The sequence below is a fragment of the Orcinus orca genome, chromosome 13 (genome assembly GCF_937001465.1).
Source record: "Orcinus orca chromosome 13, mOrcOrc1.1, whole genome shotgun sequence".
NCBI classification, from domain to species: Eukaryota; Metazoa; Chordata; class Mammalia; order Artiodactyla; family Delphinidae; genus Orcinus; species Orcinus orca.
Window position 1 is genome coordinate 33,741,968 of NC_064571.1, and position 19,493 is coordinate 33,761,460.

The window sequence follows — 19,493 nt, forward strand, 5'->3', positions numbered from 1 at the left end:
GGAGAGGCCACAGCAGTGAGAGGCCCGCGTACCGCAAAAAAAAAAACAAAACAACAACAACAACAACAACACAAGATAATGTCTGCCATGTAGTTCTTAATAAAGCTTAGAGAAGAATTTAATTTCCACTGGTGAAATTATGTGACCTAAAGAGTCCGTAAAGCTCCATTTCATGTGATCTAATAAGAAAGTAAGCTGATAGTTAACAAATTAACATGTGCGGTGTCGGCTCTAACTTGGTGAACAGGAGGGACCTGCCTTGTTTAAACGGCGTATGAGGCTGCAAAGCCAACTTGGGCCAGCTGGGGAGGGGTGTGGACAAGAGTGAGGAGGGGCGCTGTCTGTCCACATAGCACTGCAGGGCTGAGATGCTGAGGGTGGTGACTAATTCTGGACCACAAACCAGTGGTGTAGTTTCAAGAGCCCTCCTTGCCCACCCAACAGCCCAGCACGTGGACAAACAATGACACACCCAATTTTATCAGCTTGGACAAGTTAGAGGAAGGAAGTGGTGCTGTGGGGAGGGGCAGAGTTCTAATCCTGACATGGAGACAAGAGAAAGGGATCCAAGTTGCAGAAAGGTAAACGTGTAGTCTCCCGTGTACCTGGAGCTTTGCCACCGAGAGGCAATATAATCCAACAATCCGGGAACTGTACTGTTAAGTCCATCTTGGACTGCTCCGTCAGCCAGCTTCTAGTCTCCTGAGATCACGAGAAGCTCAGCAGGGCGCTGCCAGAACAGGAAGTGACAAAGGCAGCTGATTTCATCAGTGATATGAAACCCACGGTTCCCGTTGAGTAATTACACACAGAACAGACAGACCCCGCTGGGGGAAGGGAAGAGTTAACGCGAGCCGGTAACTTCACTTTAACTCCACACATCGGCAAAGAGAACACTTTGACTTTCAGTCAAACTCATTTTCCCCTCATGTTTTTCATCACAAACTTGGATGACTCATCCCATTTTACAGATAAGAAAACTGAGGCATGTACTGGAGAGGTAACTTGTTTAAGGGTCAGGTCAGAGATCTATATTTTGTCCATGAGTTGTTGCAAACCTTAATAGTCCAAAAACATACAATATAATCCTTAAAGTATAAAATTCAAAATAAAGCAAGGAATTCATTTCTTTTTTTTAATTTTATTTATTTTTTAAATTTTTTATTGAAATATAGTTGATTAACAAAGTTGTGTTAGTTTCAGGTATACAGCAAAGTGATTCAGTCATGTATATATATATATTACATTCTCTTCCCTTATAGGTTATTATAAGATTTTGAGTATAGTTCCCTATGCTCCACAGTAGGTCCTTGTTGGTTATTTTATATATAGGAATTCATTTCTGACTGTTAGTTCTGATGGTAAAAAGAGGAGTTTGGTAAAATGTCTGAGTTTTGGCCAGTTCTATAAAATAACACTTTATATGTTATTTCAAAAAAAGCTTTGTTTATGAAATTAAGTAGCCAGCGCAAATTAAAACTTGGACACATTTTGAAACATCACTCTTTTGGAGAGTTGGTAAGAAAGTTGTCACCAAGGAGTTTCATGTGTGGTTCTAGACACATGGGCAGGAAAAAAGAAGGAAGACTTTAACCCACAATAAGACCTTGGAGCCTGGGGATGTCTTAAGTGTTTCTGCATTCGGTCTGAGAGCACAGCTGGATTTCTATAAAAGCTTATTTCAGGTTTAAAAGATAATATTGCTCAGGGAGGAGCCTAGTAGGATCACCTTCAAATATTCCAGAATATCTGGTGTGGAGCAGGGGTAACCTACACATTTGAGAGTCACATAGATTTCGCCCACCTTTGCTAAAGGACGTTTGAATCTGGGAGGTGGGGAAATCCTGAAAGCAGACTGTGGTCCTTGAACTTGCCCTTTTAGATGATCCCAGTAGCAAGGTGATTATGGCCACATATTGAGAGGAATTTGATCTCTGCCCATAGCACAGCTTCCAGAGCAAGTGTAAGAGCTATTGTTTACTTAAACAAACAAACAAACAAAAAACCCTGAAACGTCTCCACATCTGCCACCTCTGTTCTGTCCCAGATTCATTCCTCTGCTCCCATAAAAGTGTGAGCCACACTTTACCATGGAAGCTCATTAGAGTGGCATCTCACAAGCTGCCTCCTGCCAAGGGACAGCATTTCTGTCTGACTCCTGCAATTTTAACCGTGGGACCTTTCCTGTCTAGGTGTGTGATTTCTAGAAACGGGCCCTGATCACTCAGCTGATAGCGCACAGGAAGCCTCTCAGGGTTTTCATCAAAACCATCACTTTGGTCTTTGAATAACATGTAAAATTTCCTTCTCAAAATCAACATGGGCTTTAGATCAGTGGGCATAACAGGCAACTGGACCACCCTGGACTGTCCGACGTCACTCATGCTGAGTTAATTAGCCGGGTGTCAAGGGGTGCTCAGTAGGCCTGGACTCTTGAGGGTCTGGGTGCCAATCTCTGCTCTGTGTCACTGTGATGTCTGAAGCCCAGGCTTATCATCTATAAGGACCAGATGATCATATCTACTGTGGGCTATTCCTGTGAGGAGTAGGTTTCACGTATGTAAAATACCAGGACATGGCAAGCATTGTTAAATAGTAATGATAATGATGCTAACTTTCCCTAAAACAATATCCGACAAGGGTGTGGAAGGCTGAGTAATGGCCAGCCCAAAGATGTCCACATCTTAACCCCCAGAATCTGAGAATGTGTAGAAGGACTTTGCAGATGTGATTAACAGAAGGATCTTGAGATGGGAACACGATCCTGAACTATCCAGGTGGGCCCAGTGTAATCATAAGGGACCTTTTAACAAGGAGGCAGGGGGAGGTTATGTGAATTACGGAAGCAGAGGTTGGAATGAGGTGAGAAACGGGCCACAGACCAAGGAATGCAGATGACCTCTAGAAGCTGGAAAAGGTAAGGAGAGAAGTCCTCCCTAAGAGCCCTCAGAGCAAACTAGCCCTGCTGACACCTTGACTTTAGCCCATTAGGACCAGTTTTGGGGTTCTGACCTTCAGTATTATCAGAGAATAAATCTGGGCTGCTTTAAGCCCCTGGGCTTCTGGTAATTTGTTGTAATAGCAGGCAAAAACTCATACAAAGACTCTAAAACTGATTTTCTTGGGCAGTTCATAAGCTGGCTCTGGGGGCCAATTTCCAACAGAACAGTCTTTCCCGTTTTTTCAGAACATATTCATGACGTACCTATTTCAGTGTGTAGAGTGGGAAGAAGAGACGCCTTAAAGCAGACACTGCAGCAGTTATTCTCAGAATATCCTATGATTTTGAATTATTAGAGTTCATGCTAAAATGAACATTCTGATTCAGGAGGTTTGGGGTGAGGCCTGAGACACTGCATTCCTAACACGTTTCAGATGATGCAACACTGCTGGTCCCCAGATCACACTTTGAGTAGCCAGGCTCTAGAGGACCAATTCGAAGGGAACACAAATTTTTAAAAATTGAAGTATAGTTGATTTACAATATTATGCTAGTTTCAAGTGTACAGTAAAGTGGTTCAGTAATATATTTTTTTTCAGATTTTTTTTGCTTGATAGGTTATTACAAGATGTTGAATATACAGTTCCCTGTGCTATACAGTATTTCCTTACCTATTTTATACATAGTAGTCTGTATCTGTTAATCCCATACTCCTAATTTATCCCTCACCCGCACTTTCCTCTTTGATAACCATAAATTTGTTTTCTATGTCTGTGAGTCTATTCCTGTTTTGTATATAGATTCATTTGTATTATATTTAGATTCCACATATAGGTGATATCATATAATATTTGTCTTTCTCTGTCTGACTTACTTCACTAAGTATAATATCTGTATATCCATCCATGTTGCTGCAAATGGCAATATTTCATTCTATTTTAGGGCTAAGTAAGATTTCATTACATATATATATATATGTGATATGTATATCACATCTTCTAAGGCCAATTGTCTGTTGATGGGCACTTGGGTTGCTTCCGTGTCTCGGCTATTATAAATAGTGCTCTGTGAAAATTGGGGTGCGTGTATCTTTTCAAATTAGAGTTTTTTTCTTTTCCAGATATATACCCAGGAGTGGAATTGGCTGGATCATATGGTAGTTCTATTTTTAGTTTTTTAAGGAACCTCCATACTGTTTTCCATAGTGGCTACACAAATTTACATTTCTACCAACAGTGTGGGAGGGTGAGGGAACACATTTGCTTGGCACACAAAAGGCTCCATTAACAGACCTGCCCTAAACCACCTTGCCAACTCTGTCCACTACTCTGTAAAACTTGACAAGGCCCGCTGAGTGCCCAGGGCTGGTCATGCCTCATTCACTTCCACTCCTACCAAGTATATTGTACATATAAACTCAGTTGGATCTGTTCCCAAGTGAGTGTGTCCCAAGGTATTACAAGCTGTACTTACTATTCTAATTATAGGATGAAGTTGATTACCTAAACTAATGAAATAGAAAAAAACATAACTCTTTCTATGAAAATTAAATTACTAGCTTTGGAAAGAGAGAGTAAATGCATAGCACTATAAAATATGTCAAATCACATGTGGGTAAATGCAAGGGAGAATCATAAAAATGTCTCCACTTAGAATGCTTTAAAATATGCCTTTAAATTTTCACTCCATTTTAAAGAGACCAAAACTTTCCTGCCAGTACATTACAGATAAGACTTAGACAAGCAAAGCTATAGGGATATGCATCTACTTTTTCTTTTTCTTAAACATCTTTATTGGAGTATAATTGCTTTACAATGTTGTTTTAGTTTCTGCTGTATAACAAAGTGAATCAGCTATATGTATACATATAGCCCCATATCCCATCCTACTTGTGTCTCCCTCCTACCCTCCCTATTCCATCCCTGTAAGTGGTCACAAAGCACCGAGCTGATCTCCCTGTGCTATGTGGCTGCTTCCCACTAGCTATCTATTTTACATTTGGTAGTGTATATATGTACATGCCACTCTCTCACTTTGTCCCAGCTTACTCTTCCCCCTTCCATGTCCTCACGTCTACTCTCTACATTTGCATCTTTATTCCTGTCCTGCCCCTAGGTTCTTCAGAACCTTTTTTTGTTTTTTTAGATTCCATAATATGTGTTAGCATATGGTATTTGTTTTTCTCTTTCTGACTTACTTCACTCTGCATGACAGACACTAGGTCCATCCACCTCACTACAAATAACTCAATTTCATTTCTTTTTATGGCTGAGTAATATTCCATTGCATATATGTGCCACATCTTCTTTATCCATTCATCTGTTGATGGACACTTAGGTTGCTTCCATGTCCTGGCTATTGTAAATAGTGCTGCAGTGAACATTGTGGTACATGACTCTTTTTGAATTACGGTTTTTTCAGGGTGTATGCCCAGGAGTGGGATTGTTGGGGCATATGGTAGTTGTATTTTTAGTTTTTTAAGGAACCTCCATACTGTTCTCCATAGTGGCTGTATCAATTTACATTCCCATCAACAGTGCAAGAGAGCTCCATTTTCTCCACACCCTTTCCAGCATTTATTGTTTGTAGATTTTTTGATGATGGCCATTCTGACTGGTGTGAGGTGAAACCTCAGTGTAGTTCTGATTTGCATTTCTCTAATGATTAGTGACGTTGGGCATCCTTTCATATGTTGGTTGACAATCTGTATATCTTCTTTGGATAAATGTCTATTTAGGTCTTCTGCTCATTTTTGGATTGGGTTGTTTGTTTGTTTGATATTGAGCTGCATGAGCTGCTTGTATATTTTGGAGATTAATCCTTTGTCCATTAATTCATTTGCAAATATTTTCTCCCATTCTGAGGGTTGTCTTTTCACCTTGTTTATGGTTTCCTTTGCTGTGCAAATCTTTTAAGTTTCACTAGGTTCCATTTGCTTATTTTTGTTTTTATTTCCATTTCTCTAGAAGGTGGGTCAAAAAGGATCTTGCTGTGAATTATGTCATAGAGTGTTCTGCCTATGTTTTCCTCTAAGAGTTTTATAGTGTCTGGCCTTAGATTTAGGTCTTTAATCCAGTTTGAGTTTATTTTTGTGCATGGTGTTAGGAAGTGTTCTAATTTCATGTTTTTACATTTAGCTGTCCAGTTTTCCCAGCACCACTTATTGAAGAGGCTGTCTTTTCTCCATTGTATATTCTTGCCTCCTTTATCAAAGATAAGGTGACCATATGTGTGTGGGTTTACCTCTGGGTTTTCTATCCTATTCCATTGATCTATATTTCTGTTTTTGTGCCAGTACCATACTGTCTTGATTACTGTAGCTTTGTAGTACAGTCTGAAGTCAGAGAGCTTGATTCCTCCAGCTCCATTTTTCTTTCACAAGATTGCTTTGGCTCTTCGGGGTTTTTTGTGTTTCCATTCAAATTGTGAAATTTTCTGTTCTAGTTCTGTGAAAAATGCCATTGACAGTTTGATAGGGATTGCATTGAATCTGTAGATTGCTTTGGGTAGTATGGTCATTTTCACAATGTTGATTCTTCCAATCCAAGAACGTGGTATATCTCTCCATCTGTTTGTATCATTTTTAATTTCTTTCATCAGTGTCTTATAGTTTTCTGCATACAGGTCTTTTACCTCCTTAGGTAGGTTTATTCCTAGGTATTTTATTCTTTTTGTTGCAGTGGTAAATGGGAGTGTTTCCTTAATTTCTCTTTCAGATTTTTCATCATTAGTGTATAGGAATGCCAGAGATTTCTGTGCATTAATTTTGTATCCTGCTACTTTACCAAATTCATTGATTAGCTCTAGTAGTTTTCTGGTAGCATCTTTAGGATTCTCTATGTATAGTGTCATATCATCTGCAAACAGTGACAGTTTTACTTCTTATTTTCCAATTTGGATGCCTTTTATTTCTTTTTCTTTTCTGATTGCTGTGGCTAAAACTTCCCAAACTATGTTGAATAATAGCAGTAAGAGTGGGCAACCTTGTCTTGTTCCTGATCTTAGTGGAAATGATTTCGGTTTTTCACCATTGAGAATGATGCTGGCTGTGGGTTTGTCATATATGGCCTCTATTATGTTGAGGTAAGCTCCCTCTATGCCTACTTTCTGGAGGGTTTTTATCATAAATTTTGTCAAAAGCTTTCTCTGCATCTATTGAGAAGATCATATAGTTTTTATTCTTCAGTTTTTTAATATGGTGTATCACATTGATTGATTTGCATATATTGAAGAATCCTTGCATTCCTGGGATAAACCCCACTTGATCATGGTGTATGATCCTTTTAATGTGTTGTTGGATTCTGTTTGCTCATATTTTGTTGAAGATTTTTGCATCTATGTTCATCAGTGATATTGGCCTCCAGTATTCTCTTTTGGTGATATCTTTCTCTGGTTTTGGTATCAGGGGGATGGTGGTCTTGTAGAAAGAGTTTGGGAGTGTTCCTCCCTCTGCTATATTTTGGAAGAGTTTGAGAAGGATAGGTGTTAGCTCTTCTCTAAATGTTTGGTAGAATTCGCCTGTGAAGCCATCTGGTCCTGGGCTTTTGTTTGTTGGAAGATTTTTAAGCACAGTTTCAATTTCAGTGCTTATGATTGGTCTGTTTATATTTTCTATTTCTTCCTGTTTCAGTCTCAGAAGGTTGTGCTTTCCTAAGATTTTATCCATTTCTTCCAGGTTGTCCATTTTATTGGCGTATAGTTGCTTGTAGTAATCGCTCATGATTCTTTGCATTTCTGCAGGGTCAGTTGTTACTTCTCCTTTCTCATTTCTAATTCTGTGGATTTGAGCTTTCTCCCTCATTTTCTTGATGAGTCTGGCTAATGGTGTATCAATTTTGTTTATCTTCTCAAAGAAACAGGTTTTAGTTTTGTTGATCTTTGCTATTGTTTTCTTTGTTTCTATTTCATTTATTTCTGCTCTGATGTTTATGATTTCTTTCCTTCTGCTAACTTTTGGTTTTGTTTGTTCTTCTTTCTCTAGTTCCTTTAGGTGTAAGGTTAGTTTGTTTATTTGAGATTTTTCTTGTTTCTTGAGGTAGGATTGTATTGCTATCAACTTCCCTCTTAGAACTGCTTTTGCTGCATCCCATAGATTTTGGGTTATCCTGTTTCCATTGTCATTTGTTTCTACGTATTTTTGATTTCCTCTTTGATTTCTTCAGTGATCCCTTGGTTATTTAGTAACATGTTGTTTAGCCTCCATGTCTTTGTATTTTTTACAGAATTTTTTCCTGTAATTGATATCTTGTATTACAGCATTGTGGTCAGAAAAGATATTTGATATGATTTCAATTTTCTTAAATTTACCAATGCTTGATTTGTGACCCAGGATATGATCTATCCTGGAGAATGTTCCATGAGCACTTGAGAAGAAAGTGTATTCTGCTGTTTTTGGATGGAATGTCCTATCACTATCAATTAAGTCCATCTTTTTTAATGGGTCATTTAAAGCTTGTGTTTCCCTATGTATTTTCATTTTGGATGATCTGTCCATTGGTGAAAGTGGGGTGTTAAAGTCCTCTACTATTATTGTGTTACTGTTAATTTTCCCTTTCATGGTTTTTAGCATTTGCCTTATGTACTGAGGTGCTCCTATGTTGGGTACATAAATATTTACAATTGTTATATCTTCTTCTTGGATTGATCCCTCAATCATTATGTAGTGTCCTTCTTTGTCTCTTGTAATAGCCTTTATTTTAAAGTCTATTTTGTCTGATATGAGAAGTGTTACTCCAGCTTTCTTTTGATTTCCATTTGCATGGAATGTCTTTTTCCAACCCATCACTTTCAGTCTCTACGTGTCCCTAGGTCTGAATTGGGTCTCTTGTAGACAGCATATATATGGGCCTTGTTTTTGTATCCATTCAGACAGTCTATGTCTCTTGGTTGGAGCATTTAATCCATTTACATTTATGGTAATTATCGATATGTATGTTCCTATTTCCATTTTCTTAACTGTTTTGGGTTTGTTTTTGTAAATCCTTTCCTTCTCTTGTGTTTCCTGCCTAGAAAAGTTCCTTTAACATTTGTTGTAAAGCTGGTTTGGTGGTGCTGAACTCTCTCAGCTTTTGCTTGTCTGTGAAGGTTTTAATTTCTCCATCAAATCTGAATGAGATCCTTGCTGGGTAGAGTAATCTTGGTTGTAGATTTTTCCCTTTCATAACTTTAAATATGTCCTGCCATTCTCTTCTGGCTTGCAGAGTTTCTGCTGACAGATATGCTGTTAACCTTATGCGGATTCCCTTGTATGTTATTTGTTGATTTTCCCTTTCTGTTTCTAATATTTTTCCTTTGTATTTAATTTTTGATAGTTTGATTAACATGTGTCTTTGCATGTTTCTCCTTGGATTTCTCCTGTATTGGATTCTCTGTACTTCCTGGACTTGAGTGACTATTTCCTTTACCATACTAGGGAAGTTTTCAACTATAATCTCTTCAAATATTTTCTCAGCCCCTTTCTTTCTCTCTTCTTCTTCTGGGACTCCTATAATTTGAACGATGGTGCATTTAATATTGTTCCAGAGATCTCTAAGAGTCTCCTCAATTCTTTTCATTTTTTCTTTATTCTGCTCTGTGGTAGTTATTTCCAGTATTTTATCTTCCAGGTCACTTATCTGTTCTTCTGCCTCAGTTATTCTGCTATTGATTCCTTCTAGAGAATTTTAAATTTCATTTATTGTGTTGTTCATCATGGTTTGTTTGCTCTTTAGTTCTTCTAGGTCCTTGTTAAAGGTTTCTTGTATTTTCTCCATTCCATTTCCAAGATTTTGGATCACCTTTACTCTCATTACTCTGAATTCTTTTTCAGGTAGACTGTCTATTTCCTCTTCATTTGTTTGGTCTGTTTGGTTTTTACTTTGCTCCTTCATCTGCTGCATATTTCTCTGTCTTCTCATTTTGCTTAACTTACTGTGTTTGGGGTCTCCTGTTCGCAGGCTGCAGGTCCGTAGTTCCCATTGTTTTTGGTGTCTGCCCCCAGTGGGTAATGTTGGTTCAGTGGGTTGTGTAAGCTTCCTTGTGGAGGGGACTGGTGCTTGTGTTCTGCTGGATGAGTCTAGATCTTGTCTTTCTAGTGGGCAGGACCGCATCCAGTGGTGTGTTTTGGGGTGTCTGTGAACTTATTATTTTAGGCAGCCTCTCTGGTAATGGATGGGGTTGTGTTCCTGTCTTGCTAGTTGTTTGGCATGGAGTGTCCAGCACTGGAGCTTGCTCATCATTGTGTGGAGCTGGGTCTTAGCGTTGAGACGGAAATCTCTGGGAGAGTTCTCGCCAACCTGGTGGTTCAGTGTCCTGAACTCGGCTCTCCCACCTCAGAAGCTCAGGTCTGACACCCAGCTGGAGCACCAAGACCCTGTCAGCCACACGGCAACAACGAATGGAAGAGTGTTTCTGTTTGGTATGCTATCCTTCTACTAGTCCCTGATTTTCCAATTCATTCAGGAAGCAGATTCCAGTTTTCATGTTGTATTGATTTTCTATTGCCATTGTTCTTTCAACGTCTCCTCAGCTGCCCAGGGCTCGGGCACCTCACTCTCCTGGGCTGTGGCCCTGGGGGACTCAGAACTGCACGTGGCCCAGCCTCCAGCCGGGTTGGGGGCTGGGTGGGGGAGGAGCCCCACCCCAGGCCTGGCATCAGGGACCCTCACCTGGGATGGGTGAGCACCACTAGCCCTGCTCAACCTGTGGAAGATGAACCTGCAATCTGGAGAAGAAGAACTGGCATTCAGGCTGGACCACTACGAAGCCAAGGCCATGTGGCACATCCTCCTCATCAGACACACTCCCGGTACCACGCGGATGCCTCCCTGGAAAGAACCGCACTCTTGCATCTACTTTTTAAGTGAAAATGTAAAAGGTCAAGTGATTATTGCTGCTCTCAATGGTGGGGATGGTGTACTTACTTATACTTCAGACCTTTGGCTCTTCTTACACAACATTGCAGTGTTACCTACCACTGCTGTCAAGCCTCAGCACCACAAACCTGTCAGAAGCTATGATTAATTTCCATCTTTTGCAGCGGAAGAAACAGAAGCTCAAAAAGAAAAGAGTGAATTGACTCAGTTCTAGAGGCAGTAAAAGCCTCGCCATCCTGGGCCATCCTCAACAACCCAGGGTTGTTCTTCTAAACAACAGAATGTCATGTTCTGACATTTAAAGAGAGAAAAAGAATCACATGTATTGTTCAATTATGATCAAAGAGTAAATTGAAATAGCTATGGCAAAAGCACATCAGATTGAAGGAAGTATAAGCTGGAAAACTATTCTATAAAGTAGAATACAGATGCCTATCCAAGATGTCCCTAGAGAACCCATGGTGGTTTCTCACCAGTGTAAGTGCTAACTCAAGATTGTATCATGTGATAACCTATATGGGAAAAGAATCTGAAAAAGAATGAATATATGTATAGTATAACTGAATCACTTTGCTGTACACCTGAAACTAACAAAACTTTGTAGATCAACGATACTCCAATAAAATTAAAAATAAAAAAATCAGTTATGTTAAATTAAGGTATGCTAAAAAAGATTACATCATGTGGTTGAGGTTTTGGATATAGCTATATACACATTTTCAATCCTTCTGTGCTCAGCAGTTGAAACTTCAGTTTCAATAACTTCTGGGAGGGAAGGATGTTGGCCCAAGCTCCAGGAAAGGGTAGAAGCCGCATAAGGCAAGCTCAGGAGCCCTGCTGGCCTTCTCTATTGCCACAATGACTTGCTGCAGTATTCCTGTCTCTCTTGAAGGATCTACATTTTGGGCATGAAAGAGTTAAGCATAATTTCCAGATACGGAAACGTCCCACAAGGGTTACATGGATGTGCCAGAAGAGACCACACTGAACAGCTCTCCTCCTTCTCCATGCACTTCATCTTTCCTTCTCCTTTTGAAATGGGTCACCAGGGACAATGAGTGCCAAGTCTCAATAAGAGCAAACAAACAAACTAGGCCTTCTGATTCAAGTTAGCAAACTAAGCATATTCCTCTCTCTCTTCTCTCCCCACATCCCATCTAAATGGCAATAAGGAAGGACCAGGAAGAGTGGAGAGCATAGGAGAGGATCAGCAGACCAAGGATTTTCATGATTCTTGGGTAGAATTACACTGAGGGATAAACATTGGCAGAAGGGATATCAGCTCAGAACATGCCCAAGAGAAGGCTGCAGCAGAAGAGGGGTCCTGGATTCAGGCATGTCAGGTGTGAAAATGATTGGACAAATGCCTATGGAATAAATGCTGGAGTAGGTTCATTCACCTATCCCCTCTCCTCCCCTATGCATACAACAAAAAAAGTCCATGGGAGAATGAGTCCAAGATTGTTAATTTTGGAGCCCTGGGATATCATTAGGGCATCAGATTCTTTCCACCTCTCAACTCCACCCTCTTCACTCTGTCACTTCACCCCACCACCAATAGACGCCACAGCAGTTCCATCCTCTCACCTAGAGGTGACTATATCTGGTGGAAGGACCAAGGATGGCTCCTAATCTTCCATGCACCTCTTTTAAGAGCAAGAACTCTTTTCCCAGAAGCCCCTCAAAAACACCTCCTGTGGCATCTCATTAGCCAGAACAGGGTCACGTGTCCACCCTAAGCCAATCATGGGCAAGAGGAATAGGATTTCTGTGGCTGATTTAGAGCAGTGCCTCTCAAACTTGAGCATGCATCAGAATCACCCTGAGAATTTGCTAAAACACCCATTGCTGGGCCCCACCCCATAGGTTCTGGTTCAGTAAGTCCCAGGATGGGGCCAGAAAAATTGCTTTTCTGCAGAGTTCCCAGGTGATGCTGATCGTGATCACTGGGTTTGAGGAGGCAAACAGCAGTGAAAGGGCCTATCCTCTTTCAGCATTTTAAGTAGTTCTAACCTAACTTCCTGCCCACATGTTTCAAGTTAAACCTTCTAGTGCACATGGTCTGCACTCATGCTCAGGGCTTAGTCATTTCTCTCATTCAGGGAAGTTATGATTATAACCATCAGAAGAACTAAAAGCAGAAATTGTCAAAAGTGGCTGCCTCTGGGGAGCAGGTGGGAGAAGAGGGGGCAGAAGGAAGTAATGAGATATTTTATTATTATTACATGCCCATCTGAACTGATTGGATTTTTCTTTTCATCTGTATTATTGCTTTAATAAGAATGCTTTTGTAGTGCATGTTTTTCTTATTAAAGAATATTTTCAGCTCCTCCTTTTTCCAACCAGTCATTTCTATGTATCAATATCAATGTTGTGAATGGAGCTTAATGTAGGTGGGAGTTGCTATTGAGTAATTGAGTTAAAATCATCATCATGAGGTTGACAAAATATTAACCTATGGTTTGCACCAAAATTTGTCTTAGGAAGAAGACTCTTCCTCTTTGGAAAAATAATTTGAGAAGAACCTGGGGGAAAAGTTCACTTCCACTTCTCCTCAGTCACCATCACCAGGGACCTCCATGAAGGCCAAAACCAAGGCTCAAGAGAAAAGGGCTGAAATACTCTGAAAATAAAAGGAGAAGTCATTGGACCTCCTCAGGAAATCCACTGGAAAGCAGAGAGGAGGAGAGAGAGAATTGTGTGCCATTGAGAAGGAGGAATTGCATTTTGAGCTGTGACCTCTCACCTAGACATCCTTCATCAATTCCTCAGGGCCCTCTTCTGTTAAGAGTCTTACACATGCTTATTTGAGTGAGTTTTTGTGGTGGAAACTAAAGCAACTATGTTTCACATTTGGCATGGGATGACCTAGACAACCCAGGAGGAAGCGGAACCCAGGAGGAAGCGGAAAGCCAGAGAGGCAGAGGAGACTCAGAGAACAATGTAAGACTGGTCTGCCCTAGGGGAATGTAGCAGAAATCTTGTTTCACTTTCCACAGGCCCAGTTATTAGAGAGTTGAAGGTAATTTTACCTACATCTCAAGGGGTAGGTCAGCCCCCAATTGACATACCAGTTAGTTATATAAGAACTAGAAAAAGCCACCAAGTTCATATCAAGGAAAAAATATTTCAACCAGATGACTGAGGGCTCTGAACTCCTGAGAAGAAACTGTTACTCAACTGCTGCAGAGACATCTTCCAGGAAGAGGGGATGGTCCAGGTGTGTCCAGAGCTCACACCTGGACTGGGAGTTATATTCCAAAAACTGAGCATGTTTTTCAGATGGAATAACTCTGAGGGCTCCTAGGCTGGTGTTCATCTATGCAGAAATCAGAAAAGCCAGGCCTGACTTATCATAGGGGCTAAATAAATAAATAAATAGAAGTCCTATGGCTGTTTTTAGCCTGATTATTAGCCCCACTAATACCCAGGAAATAATGTGAAGTTCTGCCACTAATATAAAATTATTGCCATTATTCCATTTACTCAAGAACTTAATGGATTCTGTTCATCAGTGCATGTCTTTGACATTTCAAGTTTGTATTTTTTTCTCTTAAGCATTTCCATTTCTCTTCACAATTGCAAAGTTAGGTTGAATTATTATTTTTTCCTCCCTTTCTATGACTGATTCTCCTTTTCCTTTATAAATTATCTATTTGACTCATTTACAGACCTAGCATAAACTCAACCTCATACTATCTGTCCTGAGTAATTAGCTGTTCTTTTTATGGATCAAAGGGAAGGGTTTGTCATCAGACTCCTCAATAAGTCATCTCTCACAAAGAATAAATAATGCTATTACTTTAAGTAAAATCATTCTTTAACTTACTAGAAAAAAAGCCGAAGAGAAATGTATTAGCCATTTGTCTTGTAATCCAGTTTGATTCTCCTCTCTTTGTCTCTACCAGAAGAGGATCATAAGGCAGCATAAATGTCCACATTGGGACACAGTGCTACATCTGTTCTCCCATCACTCAAAGACAAGGACCACATGGCTGGCTCAGGAAGGAAAGTGGTACTGAAATACCAGGCACACTCACTTGCCAAATTCTGGAATATTAGGATCTTCGCTTAATCTGTTCCAAATTATAACCTAGTAGGGAAAAGTTTGTATTTTTTATCTGTAGCCATGGGAATATTTGGCAAGAGGAAAACTTGTATCTCAGCTCCCTCTGCTGGCGTTTCAGAAAACAATTTGTCCCCTTATTACCAGGTCCTGTGCTTTATACACACAGAGGGCCATCTTCTTGCCAAATGTGAGCTGATAGGGAAGTTAGGTCCACATCAATAGGGAAAATCTTCTCAAGGAGCCCGGTGCTCCAAAAGATGAAAATAGGAGAGGGGCCTTCCCAACGGTGAGTCCAAACTAAAATGGAGATTCTCCAGCCCCCTCTATAAAGTAAGCCTGAGATGAATTCAGACATGCTTATTCTGAAAAAGAATCCCAGGTGATTCTGCTGGACCTCCTCATTAGGAATTATCTAATGACTTTCCCTCTCTTTGAGAGTCTGCCTGCCGATGCAAGGGACACGGGTTTGTGCCCCGGTCCGGGAAGATCCCACATGCCGCGGAGCGGCTGGGCCCGTGAGCCATGGCCGCTGAGCCTGCGTGTCCGGAGCCTGTGCTCCACAACGGGAGAGGCTACAACAGTGAGAGGCCCATGTACCGCAAAAAAAAAAAAAAAAAAAAAAAAAAAAACAATGGGTCAATGAAGAAAACAAGGAGGAAATCAGAAAATATCTCAAGACAAATGAAAATAAAAACACAACTTTCCAAAACCTATGGGGCAAAGCAAAAGCAGTTCTAAGAGGGAGTTTTATAGAGATATAGGTCTATCTCAAGAAACAAGAAAAATCTCAAATAAACAACCTAAAGAAATTAGAAAAAGAAGAACAAAGCCCAAAGTCAGCAAAAGGGAAGAATAAAGATCAGAGAGGAGGAACTTCCCTGGTGGTCCAGTCGTTAAGACTGTGCGCTCTCAGTGCAGGAGGCCTGTGTTCAATCCCTGGTCAGGGAACTAGATCCTGCATGCCGCAACTAAAAGGTCCCGTGTGCTGCAACTAAGACCCAGTGCAGCCAAATAAATAAATATTTTTTAAAAAAACAGAGAGGAAATAGAGACCAAAAGTAATATTAATAATACAAAACCCACACAAAACCAAAAACAAAACAATAGAAAAGACCAATGAAACCAAGAGCTGTTATGTTGAAAAGATAGACAAAGTTGATGACCCTTTAGCCAGGCTCATCAAGAAGAAAACAGAGATGAGCCAAATAAGTCAAATAAGAAATCAAAGAGGAGAAACAACAACTGATATCATAGAAATACAAATCATCATAAGAGAATACTATGAAGAGTTATATGCCAACAAATTGAACAAACTAGAAGAAATGGATAAATTTCTAGGAAAATACAATCTTCCAAGACTGAATCAGGAAGAAACAGACAATCTGAACAGACTGAACACTAGCGATAAAATTGAATATGTAATAAAATAAAAAAAATCCCAGCAAACAAAAGTCCAGAAGCAGATGGCTTCACAGGTCACTTCTATAAAACATTTTAAAAAGTATTAATATTTATCCTTTTCAAACTATTCCAAACAATTAAAGAAGAGGCAACACTCCTAGACTTATTTTATGAAGTTACCATTACCTTAACATCAAAACCGGATAAAATCACTACAAAAAAAGAAAATTACATGTAAATTATATTGTTTAGTTTTCAATTATTTGAGGGTGTTTCAGACAGGTTTTTATTTTTTTATTTTTAGTTAAGTTCAATTTGTTCAAAGAGTATACTTTATGTAATTTGATTCCTTTTAATTTTATTATGAATATTGCCTATCTTGTTGAATGATCAATATGGATTTGAATGTGGATTCTGTTTTTGTGAGTGGATTTTACTGTAATTATTATTTAGGCAAAATTATCTAATGACTTTGCTCAGGTATTCTATAGCCTTATTTAGTTGTTCTAATTATTCCTAAGGGTGAAGTGTTGAAATCTTCAACTCTAATTGTGGATTTGACTGTGTCCCTTTTTCAGTTATATCAGGTTTTTTTAAATATGTTTTGAAATTGTTATTAGGTTCTCTGATTTTTCTCTTTTCTTTCAGATTAATTTACTATTTTATGATTCCATTCTATATTATTTATTGGATTATTACCTGTAATTTGTGTTGTATTTAGTAATTATTCTAGGACTACAGTATTCATTCTTATTGTAGTAAGAATTCAAATAATATTATACTACTTCACATAGAGTATAAACATGTTTCAACAGAATGCTTTCACAACTAGGGCACCTGCAGATGCTGGTGGAGGACCCCAACATCCAAGGAGATGGGAAGAACCCCCAAGGGAACCGAAAGGATGTGGGGGGACTGAGGGGAGGGGAGAAGTGGAGGCTGGACAGGACCAGTGCCCCTGAGGGGTGGCTGAGAGGATGGAGGGTTTCCCACACCTGGAGGGACCCTCAAGGGCTTGAATCAGGGGGAGCAGCCACAGCACTTCCCCTGCCTAACCGGTTGGGGAAGTCTTCCCAGCTCTCAGAGGTCCCTTCTGGGCTGGGTTTGTCCTGGGGGTGTAGAAGGGAGGCTGGGGAGATCAGGAGAGGCAGGTGGGAGGGGCTCTCCATTATAGGAGGAGCAGGAGAGGAGCAGAGGGTGTTTGCCCTGCCCACTTGAGCCCAGGAAGCCTGGTGGGCTCCCAGGTGGGGTCCCCTACCATCTGAGACCAGAGGTGGGAGAGAGAAGCATGCTTGGGTCCCTTCTGTTTTGTTGAGCCTAAGCCCCACCTCCCACCCTCCCACCCCGCCTTTTCCTACCCTGTGGGTACTAAGAATAGGCCCTGCCCATCACCCAAACCTCAGCCCTTCTTAGGCCCCCACCCTCCACAACCAAGGCCTTTTCCACCTTTTTTTTCCTCCTCCTCTTTTTTACTATTGTGGTTCTGTTTTACATTCTGACTGTTTTTTCATCTATATTTTTATTTTTTTCTAATATAGCTGTTAGTTTCCTAGACTAATTTTATTTTTTACTTTGTTATTGTTCTCCTTTATTTATCTGTTTATTTTTTTGCCACCCTATGCCACTTGCAGGATCTTGGTTAATGAGACAGGGGTCGGGCTGAAGCTCCTGTGGTGGGAGCTCCAAGTCAGAACCACTGGACTAACAGAGAACCTCAGACCCCAGGGAATATTCATCAGAGTGAGGTCTCCCAGAAGTCTTCATCTCAGCACCAAGACCCAGCTCTACCCAGCAGCCTACAAACTGCAGTGTTGGAGCCTCAGGCCAAACAACCAGTAAGACAGGAACACAATCCCACTCATTAAAAAAAGGAAAAAAAAAAAAAAGAGACAGAAAAAATATATGTAACAGATGAAGGAGCATGGTAAAAACCTAAAATACCCAATAAATGAAGAGGAAAAAGGCAATCTACCTGAAAAAGAATTCAAAGTAATGATAGTAGAGATGATCTAGAATCTCTGAAATAGAATGGAGGCCCGATTTGAGAAAATACAAGAAATGTTTAACAAAGATCTAGAAGAACTAAAGAACAAACAAACAGAGATGAACAACACAATAACTGAAATGAAAAATACACTAGAAGGAATCAATAACAGAATAACTGAAGCAGAAGAATGAATAACTGAGCTGGAAGACAAAATGGTGGAAATATCTGTCGAGGAGCAGAATAAAGAAAAAAGAATGAAAATAATTGAAGACAATCTCTGAGACCTCTGGGACAACACTAAACAAACCAACATTCAAATTATAGGGTCCCAGAAGAAAAGAGAAAAAGAAAGGGTCTGAGAAAATATTTGAAGAGATTATAGTGGAAAACTTCCCTAACATGGGAAAGGAAATAGTCATTCAAGTCCAGGAAGCACAAGAGAGTCCCATACAGGATAAACCCTAAGAGAAACACACCAAGACACATATTAATCAAACTAAGAAAAATTAAATTCAAAGAAAAAATATTAAAAGCAGCAAGGGAAAACCAAAAAACAACATACAAAGGAATCCTCATAAGGTTATCAGCTGATTTTTTAGCAGAAACTCTGCAGGCCAGAAGAGTGTGGCAGGATATACTTAAAGTGATGAAAGAGAAAAACCTACAATCAATATTACTCTACCCGGCAAGGATCTCATTCAGATTCGATGGAGAAATCAAAAGCTTCTCAGACAAGCAAAAGCTAAGAGAATTCAGCACCACTAAACCAGCTTTACAACAAATGCTAAAGAAACTTCTCCAAGCGGGAAACACAAGAGAAGAAAAAGACCCACAAAAACAAACCCAAAACAATTAAGAAAATGGTAATAGGAACATATATATCAATAATAACCTAGAATGTAAATGGTTTAAATGTCCCAACCAAAAGACACAGACTGGATGGATGGATAAAAAAACAAACCCATACATATGCTGTCTACAAGAGACCCAATTCAGACCTAGGGACACATACAGACTGAAAGTGAAGGGATGGAAAAAGATATTCCATGCAAATGGAAATCAAAAGAGCTGGGGTAGCAATAGTTGTTTCAGATAAAATAGACTTTAAAATAAAGACTGTCACAAGAGATAAGGAAGTACACTACATAATGTTCAAGGGAACAATCCAAGAAGAAGATATAACAATTATAAATGATAATGCAGCCAACATAGGAGCACCTCAATACATAACGCAAATGCTAA

At 39.8% G+C, this 19,493-nt stretch overlaps 1 long non-coding RNA gene across 1 annotated transcript; it reads left to right on the top strand.

Moving 5' to 3' along the window:
- Positions 1-586: 586 nt before the first annotated feature.
- Positions 587-18,176, top strand: LOC125960919 (uncharacterized). The gene is made up of 2 exons (XR_007471106.1): positions 587-798; positions 13,278-18,176. It is a non-coding gene; the product is annotated as an uncharacterized LOC125960919 (long non-coding RNA).
- The last annotated feature ends 1,317 nt before the right edge of the window (positions 18,177-19,493 follow it).